Source organism: Dicentrarchus labrax, unplaced genomic scaffold, assembly GCF_905237075.1.
Source record: "Dicentrarchus labrax unplaced genomic scaffold, dlabrax2021, whole genome shotgun sequence".
Taxonomy (NCBI): domain Eukaryota; kingdom Metazoa; phylum Chordata; class Actinopteri; family Moronidae; genus Dicentrarchus; species Dicentrarchus labrax.
In genome coordinates, this window is record NW_026136719.1 from 27,532,484 (window position 1) to 27,541,337 (window position 8,854).

Below are 8,854 nucleotides of genomic sequence, written 5' to 3' on the forward strand. Positions count from 1 at the left end.
TTATCCAAACGTAACCCTTTACTGGACACAATGAAGTTAACACTGAAACAAGTCAAAGAATATGCAGGGAGGGGATGGTGTGTCCTACATGGTTGGTACATTCTTGCATTCCCAGGAGACTCAAGATGGAGCTTTGCAGAAACTTGAGACGGCTGAGTGGCTTTATTTTTCTCCGATGCTGACCCCACCATGGTCTATTCACAGGCTTGGACATCAGCAAGAACAGCGGATGGTGTGTGCGTGTGTGAGAGAGACAGAGAGCGACCAAGTAATAAAATATCGGTCTGAATGGGTGTGGGTGACTGAACGTGTGTGCATAATGCAGAGTTCACCCTACATGATTTTAGCACTCTACTCGCCGTTTGAGCGATCAGAGGCAAATCAATGCACGCTATGTGTATAATGTTCAAAGACGCATTCAGAGGAATCGACTGAAAGAATTTAAATATCTGATCATGTCTGACACAATGAGCTTTAGCCAGTGAAAGCAGACATGGGCTTTCCTGCAGCACCAGACAGGAAGCAGCGAACCGGGTACTTACTTTGGTAACGGAAGAGAAAATGAATCAAATACCATCTCACACACATACCGTAATAGACAGTGAATCAACTGTGTTATGAGTCGGTGTTGATTCAACGTGGATCTGAACCACCAACCAGCACTTATTGTAGTAATAAATCTTAGTTATGCTATAAATGGTTGTCCTTTGTGTATGTTTTTAAACTACTTTTCTAATTAAACATGATGTGCTTGTTATTAATGACTCCTGATGAAACGAGAAATAAGTCAGATAGTGTGACCAAGGCTTAAATTGGAGTAGGTCAGAGACTGGAATGAGTTAGTAGGAGGAAACAAATAAAAGTCAACAAGTTAGCAATGTCAGCATTAACTATAAATACAAAATCACTACGAACACTAAACTGCAATAATCGCATTTCCTCATTTTACTGACATCACTTCTAGTATAGGAACTAAGAATTGACCTAACTCATACCATATCAAAAGACAAAAATAAATGTGATGGCTTATAATAAGCACATATTTAATGTGGCTAGTGTTTCAGCCTTTATCTACTAAATAAATTGATCAAGAAATAAGATAATTTCCGGAAGGTAACCCTGTCTCGGGTGGCAAAACGATATTGATTTTTTACAACCTGCACTAAGCAGAGGACAGAGAGAAGCAATGTATACATGCACATATTCTGAAAATGATACTGTGGATAAAAGGTCTTCACTGGGATACTGCATTTGCATGATACCACTAGTAAATAATTGATTCCAGGTATATGTTTGGATGGAGATGTTTGTACTGAGTAACCAATATCAAATCCTTACAGGCTTCTGACCAACCAGTACGAGTTGCTAGAGCGTTGAGACACAATCCCTCACAGGCTTCCCACAAGTGAACATATTCATTGCACATCCAGCTGTTTGTATTTCTAATAACGATATGCCACTACAAAAGTTATTGTCCAGGTACCACAGGCCAACATGTGGAGCAGGGCTAGCTGTTAGGACATTGTTGGCTGAGATAAACCCCAGGAAGATCAGCTGTTGCGCTGGTAACGGCAAATGGGGCTCCAAATAAATATTCAAAGACGGAAAAACATGATACCAGCTTCTCCAGGGACAGAAAAGCATATTATTTTTACATTTTAACTGCAACCCTTACTCTGAGTGTTAAGTACAACAATAAGATATGGAGCATTTCCCTAAATTTTCAGGATTTAAGCAATTATTGCAAAGGTATGGGCCACAGACCCACGATGATGACTTTCTTGTGCTCCTAGGATTTCCGATTACAATAATATGGTAGAACATAAGACCTAAAGAGTTATCCCATCTGCCCATCACTAAATCCATTATTCTGTATCTATTTCTGCATCCATCTTTCCAGCTACCTACCTCTCAGTAAGCCATGGGGCTCATCAGCTGGTTTATCAGAAACTACTGCCCAGATGTAGGCCGCGGTCAACAATCAACATCTCTACGCCGCGCAGATCTTCTGGTTTAATCTCTCAATTGAAAACATGTGGGATTAAATGTTGCTTTTATTAAAAAGATAGCCTGAAGGGAATTCTACACATAGAAAAGATAAAGTGAAAATTTCCTGTACAAGAGTAGACCCAATTCTGGTCACTTTACTTTTCAGCACTCTCTGTGACATCAATAAAGCAGAGGCGTTTACGTTTTCTTTGAAGTACATCAGATGACTCAATTGCACAAAAACTATTCTGAAGTGCATTGAACGGCAGATAAAAGAGGACGCACTGAAGCCTCCCTGCTGAGACAGAATTCACTGTCATTATAATCATCATCAGATTCATCTTGTGTTCCTTTTGGGACATTCACAATGGCAGCAGAATTGAATACTTCTATAAATGGAGAAAACGCCATGAACTTTGTACTGCCTGCACTGCTTCCTGTATTGGTCTAAATATGAAGGCTTAAGTGAAACAGGACACAGGTGTTGTTGTGTGCAGGGCGGGGGAGTGATCAGACAGTGGAAGTAAGCAGCAGAAGCGTCACATATTAATGACATGTTGGCTCAGGCCTTTGGTACAGTCAGCATGCTGCTTGGCCAGGGAACTCGTGTCCAGTTCGAAGGTCAGTTTGATACTTTATTCATGTGACTGACACAGTGTGTATATGAGTCTAGGGTTGAACAATTCATCAAAATATATTATAGAAATCCCAATATGGCCAAGTGCAATATCCAAATCTGAGGCTGCAAATTTAAGTTTTATGAAAAAGGTAAAACATGTGACAAAACTGCATTATAATTAAGTACTGTAGCACTACAGAGATGGCCTGACCTACAAATCTTGTTCTGCAGGTGTTTGTTTGGTACAGACCACCAACAAATGAATCATGTCACAATCTATCAATAAATATGCAATATGGTTTTTTATGGTTTTTTTAGCATATCGTGCAGCCCCACAACTCTCCTTAAAAAGAAATTAAATTGCGTGCTGCAAAACCATATCATCACGCATCACGAGAGCTTTATATAGTGACATAGTACATTTTCTGAGAATTAAAATGAGTAGCAGTTGACCAGATGGTAATGTCTGTTTTAGGCTAATCCACGGAAATAGATAACTGACAAAGTAAGGTATTTCATTGCAATTCCAAATAAGGCAGCTCTGCTGACTTGCATGCAGCTTTCTCCCAATGACCTAAAAAAAACCTCCTAAATATATTACATATAATATTAGATCTATTAAAAAGGACAGCTGCTTCCATAACTGCATCGCCAAATCACAACCGACTGACAAATCTCAAACTTGAAGATAATTACAAGCTACTCAAGCCAGATGCCATAAAACATTAAGGAAATCAGCCCAAAATCTGGCTGAAGTTGGACTTGAGGTGGGAGAGAAGGAAAGTCTTGGTTATGAGTATTATTTTACACAGCAAAATGGGTCTATGGCTTCTGTTTAGACCTTCAAGTAGTAACTAAATTAATCAAAAAAGATAAGATGCTATCAGAATCTTACATCACTACATGACAGTGATTGATAATCATCATAGCTTCACTTCACAAAGCAATTAATCGGACCATCAAATCGTAATGTTTGGGAAAAGGGTGAAATACATCTTAGCTTTTGTCCAGTAGGAAATAGTGGAGACAAACAGCTCATTATTTTTACTAAAATAAAAGGAAGTGCCTGACCGTTTCCCTCAGCTGACATTTTTCCTTCTACTCATTAATTCAAATCAGCTCTCACACAACCCCGAAAAGCAGACTGATGTCATCCAGCTGATTTGTCATTTAAATAACAAACCAGTGTGTCACACTGGTTTGCAGCATGGGGTAGCTCTGGGTATAGGTGAAGGTCGTTAGACAGGGGCAAGGAAGGACCCACAGGTTGTATCAAAACTGGTGCCTTGGTAGTTTTGGTCCATTAATGTCTTGCAGCTCACCTCAGGTACTAAATGGTTCTATGTATAATAAAATAGTTCAGCTGCAGGCAACAGGAACTGGTGGGGGTTGCCTGGGTTGACAGATGAGGGTCCATAACTTCTTAAATGTAACAAGCACAAAAACATAGATTTTTGGGGAAAGATGTTCTGGTCATACTGTTTGTTGGTAGTTGCATATACAGTACACAGCACTGGAACTTTCTGTAATTGTAATGAGTTCAAGGTGAAAACATTTTCTTTGATGCACGGATCTAAACTTTTAACAGCACCACAGCTCCAGTAGCAACACATGAACAGCGCAAAGAAGAAAAATAAGTAATGAGATATGACTCTCTCTGAAATGGTATATTCTAGAAATGCTAAGATACTGGACCATCATTCCCAGTGGGAAAACTCTGGAGGCTGTGGGCGTACAAAAGACTAGGCATGTGTCCGGCCTGCGGCTCTACTCATTGCCTACATTGTGCAGCTAGCCAGCAGGCGTGGTGGCAGAAGCCTCCCAGCCTTCAAGGAGCTGCCTGACTGACCAGCCGCTGCCCAGATGGAGAGGCCTCGCTGAGTCTGCATGCAAGATGGCAGCCACAATGCCACTATTCTACTGGGCAGCATGATCATAAGGAAGGAGGGTATTTTGGGGGGGGTTGCCTCTGTCACAGCTCAGCAGGTGCTGGACAGAGAAGAAGATGTAGGAGTGACACATCAGTGGGGAAAATATCTTGGAACACTGATGATTGTGATTGGTTTCTAAAGCACAGCCTGGCCAGGTTTATGTAGCACCTTATATTCTAAATTAATAAATGTGATGGCTTGATTTACTGTTATGGTGCTGAAAGCTGACATCTCTCATCAATGTAGTTAAAGAGAAAACACAGGAACTTAAAGCCATCACGCACCAAATGTGTTTGTGAAATAATATAATGATAATTGATTTAATCTGTGATGCTTCACAGATCAACACTCACATCACACTGTGAGAGACGAAAAGAAAAATAACCTACACACTGTTGAATTGGGAACTGGAGCTGAAACAATTAGCTGATTACTAGATTAGGTGCCTGACAAACAATTTATCTGCAGCTATATTAATAATGGATTAATCATTCCAGTCATTTTTTAAGCAAAAGTACTAAACATTTTACTGGTTCCAGTTTCTTAAATGTGGGATGTGACAGACATTTTTCATAATTCTCTGATGTTTTATGTATTTTAACAACTAATAAACTGACAGAGAAAATAATCAGCAGAATTCTAATGATCATTAGTTGCAGCCCTAATGGGAATCCATGCAGTATAGAAATAAATGTACAGTACGTATTGTAGATTAGCTTTATACTGCTAGCAATCTGATTAGTAGTATGATGAGCAGCTAACACAAGAGTATCCATCACAGGAATGAGCCAGAAAGCTCGTCATGTCTGGTATCCACAAATCACAAAGAATGTCTTGATTGCTTATCACCAGAGAGTGTGAACATTACTGCTATATGATACACTTATTCTGTCTCTACACATATTTAAAAAGAGGAAGCGCTGCAGGTGCAGTTCTGATTTCTCTGCCAGTTGCACTTTCTATCATCCTTTTCAAATATTTGTACCGTGGCACTGCTCGCCACTTTGCATCTTCCAATGTCTAAAATACACCTGTATGACTCAGAATGGCACATATGTTATCAGAGACAGTAAAATACATCATGGTGTAGACTTTGTGTATTTTGGCATAAAGACACTGCTAACAACTCAGTGCACTTCACTGTTACAGCTACTAACACACAATATGAGGCTACTGAAATGCACACAGCCATGAAGTAAACGCTTCTGAGTGCATCTATGCAGAGTGATACAGCCTACTGTGGGGAGTACGTTTTGCACCATCTGTGATGTCCTAATGCTCAAGAGTGTCAGTATACTGTTAAGCTCTGCACTAAAGTCACCATGATAAAACCCTCCTCTGTTATTGCACTTGCTGATTAAAGAGACAGCGGACACTGAAGAGAAGAAGCTGGAGGGGAAAAAACGAACTAAACGCGGTCATTGTGTTGAGGTCAGCAGGGCCTTGGACAGGCTTCAAATGTGCAATGAGATGGTCAGTGTACAGACAGAGGAGCCATTACTTCCCTGCTGAGCACATAAGCCAGGCTCAGAGCTTAACGTAAGACAGTAACACAGCTCAGCTCCTCGCAGCTTTGAGGATCGACCAGACAGCGATTTTCTTCCCCTCCTCATAACTCATTGCTAAAAAGAGGAGAGCCGACACGTAGCTGGGCTCACAGGCATGTCCTGTCACCTCTTGTCCTCGATTAGACTACTCCAATATAGTCATCAGTCAGTCAGTGACATGGGGAAGGAGCTATTGACGAAGAGAAGGTAGGGAAGGGAAGAACTTAGTGGGGTCGAAGATTTAATCTGAGAGTCTTCTGCCTCCTTACTCGATGGGTCTAGCCTCAGAGATGGAAAGCTGTACAGTCTCACTTACTGGGACCAGGGCTGAGTTACACTGTGATTAGAGGAGTGGTCCATGTAGACTTCAATTCTAACTCTTAAACAAAAGGGCATTAATTGCAACAATTCTCAGCAGAGACCCTTGAGACACGATGTTGGACATCCCAGCATACAGACAGCAGGTTAGCTGACAGACGCAGCATATGGATACCTAACATGTTGCAGTCTGGTTCAACAGATTCCTCTGGGGATAATGAATGCCAAGCCCTAACACCCCCACTAGCTCCAACCAATCTTGGTAACAGATTTCTCTAATAGAAAACTCAAAGCTATCATGCTGCTCCATCAGCACTCAGCAATCACTGTAATCAGAACAACAGTAAAGATAGGGGGTCATCAAAATGAGTAATTTAATGTAATTATCCATCAAATCAAACAGTCCACTTGCCAATGTCTCTATCCAGATTATAATGCAAAATCTAACTGCTGGTCAGCCTGAAACTGACTGTAGATTGCTAGTTATTAAAATAGGCAGCAAGGGATGATATTTTAGATTCTGAGCAGTAACGTGTCGGATATCAAGCACAGACACTGAGATAATATGCTATTCGTAAGATCTGTTCCCTGAAAACAACCCAGGAGTAAGATTGGAAGTGATTAGTCACAAAGCAGAGCAGTCTGGCGGTCTTCACCTAAAGTACATGGGAACACTATGTAAAGTAACAATGCACGGCAGACACTACATTTCTTTTGTCAGTCAAGCCACAGCTTGCAAAGGTATGTACATTTCAACATTTCAGGCAAACAGTTATCTTGAATTACAGAGTGAGGAACTAACAAACAGAACCAAAGCTGCACGGATGACAGGCTTCATGTTGGTCTGGTTCATGAAACTGCAACAACATTTAACAATGGCCCAATTCAATTGTAATGAATTTCATGTTCGGTAACCTGTGTGTTAGGAAGAATCCAAGCTCAAATGTCACTGAGTAAGACACTGGAGCTCTACCACCCCCAGGATAACCTGACCTCTGACCTCTATTGGGAGGGGGGCAGGAGAAAAACAATTTCCCTGTGGGATAAATAATATCATCATAACAGTGTTTCAACCCCCCCCAATTATCTGTTACTGTCAACAGGACAACTCTATGTTAGTTCTGCACAACTACATGCAATGAAACATATTCCGATAAAAGCAAAACAAATGCTAAAGAATGTAACAGTGGAACAAACATTATATAAAAACAATATCAGGGGAGAGATGGGGATCAGAGTTGTCTCAATGTAAGGGGCTGGACCTCCAGTCCTGTGTTCAAGTGCAGCACGGAGGTGGCTAAATTTACTGGGTCCATTATCGGACGGGATAATTTTCCTAAATACAAAACAATACCAATAGGCCAGACCACAGTGCTAGCACTAGTTTAGTATGCACATGGTGAGTATTTCAACGATACACTAACTGTCTATTTACAGTGAGGTCCACGACATTTTACACAAATCCCAAAACAGCGCATCCGCCTGCAACACAATGCTGCATGGCTCCTTCTTTTCCCCCCCGACTCCCACCTTTATCTTTGGGCTTCCCTACAATACTGGACCACACTGTGTCAACAGATACTTATGGAAAACGGACAACAGAGTCAAAGGTAAGGTCAGGACCACAAAGCGTTAGCCGCCGACTGTGGAAAAAGGGGAGAGGAAGGTGGGTGACGAGGAGGTTTTTGGGCACAGCCGCAAAATCGCCCGAAACAACAAGATAATTATTTTATGTAACGTAAACCAACAGCACACACATCGTTTGACAGTTGCCCTGTTTTGTTTGTGTCTACGTATTTGCTGCTCTACTGTCAAACCTAATGAATGTATTGTGGAGGGGGGGGTAGACTGGAGGGGTAAAATCTGCTAAGACCTTAGCATAAACGGTGTCCGATAATGGAACTCGTGGCGTTACAGCGTACGTTAACTAGCAGCTAGCTCACCGCTAACGCTGTGACACAGATTTAACGTTAACGGTCGCTTCGGGCGGTGGAAAACAAGAGTCACAACACAACACTTCAGAGCTGTTGGTGAAGGTAGAGACAACCCGGGACTAACACGGAACATACAGCCCCACAGTGACATTTGGCCGAGCGCTATCCCGACGCTTCCCGAGCTAAAAGCGTTGCAGCGGCAGCAGCGGCAACACAACGAGACAAAACAGTGGCTGCGCGGTGGGTAACTCACCCGAAAGATACCGCTGAAGTGTCGACCAGATGTTGCTGCAAATCAGCGATGAAGGCCCATTAGGAAGACTCCTGCGGTTGGGGGGGCATCCAGGTGTGGCGGCGTTAAGATAAGACAATCCCAAACGTGGCTTTGCTTTGACGGTTGTCCGTGCTGTCTGCATGTGTGTATATGTGTGTGTGTATATTTGTGTGTGTGTGTGTGTGTGCGCTGGCGGAGCTCCGCGAGGCCTGCTGCTGGAGGAAATGGTCTCCGCTCCGTCA

At 42.0% G+C, this 8,854-nt stretch overlaps 1 protein-coding gene across 1 annotated transcript in view; it reads right to left on the reverse strand.

The window, feature by feature from the left end:
- LOC127351478 (tyrosine-protein kinase CSK) overlaps nucleotides 1-8,854 on the reverse strand; it is a 42,146-nt gene extending 33,292 nt beyond the window's left edge. Inside the window, exon 1 of the mRNA XM_051379030.1 lies at nucleotides 8,592-8,854. The gene's annotated coding sequence lies outside the window, so the exon portion shown is untranslated. The remainder of the gene's footprint in view (nucleotides 1-8,591) is intronic.